This window comes from Hemitrygon akajei, chromosome 13 (genome assembly GCF_048418815.1).
Source record: "Hemitrygon akajei chromosome 13, sHemAka1.3, whole genome shotgun sequence".
Lineage (NCBI taxonomy): Eukaryota > Metazoa > Chordata > Chondrichthyes > Myliobatiformes > Dasyatidae > Hemitrygon > Hemitrygon akajei.
In genome coordinates, this window is record NC_133136.1 from 110823013 (window position 1) to 110824953 (window position 1941).

Sequence of the window (1941 nt, forward strand, 5' to 3'; positions counted from 1 at the left end):
CAGATTATAATAACATTCTCAAATTAAAATACGAATACAACTCCATTCTAGGGGAACAAATTGGCAACATACTACTTAAACTTAAACAGTGACGTTTTCAGTTGGGAGACAAACCACAGAAGTTATTGGCAAGGCAGTTAAAAGGAGAACAAGCAAAAAGAGCCATTTACAAAATAATATCCAAATCTGGCCTGATGCTTACAGACTTAAAGGATATTAACAAACCATTTAGTGAGTTCTATTCAGAAATTTACACCTCCAAATCAACAGCCACACAGGAAGATTTTGGTAAGTTTTTTGATCCGCTTTACTTCCCACAATTAGATGCAGCTTTCAAGGAGAATTTAGATTTGGAATCTCACTGTCTGAGTTACAGGATGCCATCAAAGCATTTCCCACCGGTAAGGCAGCTGGACCTGACAGGTTCGGGCCAGAGTTCTACAAAGCCTTCCAAGATGTCCTTACACCGACTTTGCTGAGAATGGTTCAAGATACCTTTAAAAACAAGAGGCTCCCACGCTCTCTCTCAGTGAAGCAAATATCTGTGTTTTATTAAAAATAAAGATGAAATGGACCCTGGAAGCTATAGGCCCATTGCACTACTAAATTATGATCTGGAAATAATTACAAAAGTGTAAGCGAATCAGCTCGGTAAGCATATAGTAAATATCATTCACCCGGACCAAACGGGATTTATCCCGGGCAGGTACTCCTTTTGTAATGTCCGCAAAATTCTCAATATTTTGTATGCTGATTATGGGAAAGATGATAGAGCTGCTATACTGTCTCTAGATGCCCACAAGGCATTTGATATGATAGCGTGGCCCTATCTAATTGCAACAATCAAGAAGTTTGGATTCGGCGACACTTTTATAGAATGGGTTAAAATATTATATACCAATCCAAAATCTTCCATTTTCACAAATGGGGATAAATCCAATCCGTTCTCCCTGCAATGTGGTGTTCGCCAAGGGGACCCATTGTCCCTCCTGCTGCTTAACATAGCACTGGAGCCCCTGACAATTGGCATGAGGGGCCACCCACACATTAAAGGTATTAAGATGGGCAGTATTGAGACCCATGTGACCTGTACGAGGACGATCTCCTTACTTGTCTAGACGACCCAGTGGTCTCTATTCCCATCCTACTGAATATATAAATTCCTTTGGCAGCATTTCTGGCTATACCATAAATTGGGGAAAGAGCGAATTCATGCCCCTAGTGGATCAATTTACTGAAGACTTTCTGAAAATATTGCCTTTTAGAGTAGAGAAGGACTGTTTCACCTATTTGGGGATTAAACTGACTAAGAACCCAAAGCATCTTTTCAAATTTATTTTTACAGAATCCTTAGAAAAACTCAGAAGGAATATCGAGTCCTGGAGGATACTGCCCTTATCCATGATTGGATGGGTAAATATGATCAAAATGGTGACCCTACCCAGGTTTCTATATCGTTTTCAAAACCTGCCTATATACTTAAATGCATCCTTTTTTAAGAAACGACTCTATCATATTGCCCTTCGTGTGGGGCTATAAATCATACAGGATATCTAAGGCTCACCTGCACAAACCTCTTAAGAAGGGCGGTCTTGGTCTGTCAATTTTCAAACATTACTATTGGGCAGCTAACTCCAGGGCTCTTACACACTGGAAACGTGGAGGTGCTGAGACCGAAGAAAATCCTTCATAGCTACAGCTGGAAGCCTCTGTTGTTAAATATCCTTCACTTCCTGCTCTTCTGCTTTCCACTTATGCCTCAACAGCTAAACTAATCCAACAAAACTTTACCTTAAAGAATTCTTTACGAATATTAAACCAGATAAAAGCTGCTCACCAAATTCATAGTGTTTCCATAGATGCTCCCATTTGTCAAAATCACTCATTTAAGCCTGGACAATTAAATGGGGTGTTTGCAGTCTGGAGAGAGAGGGGTATCAA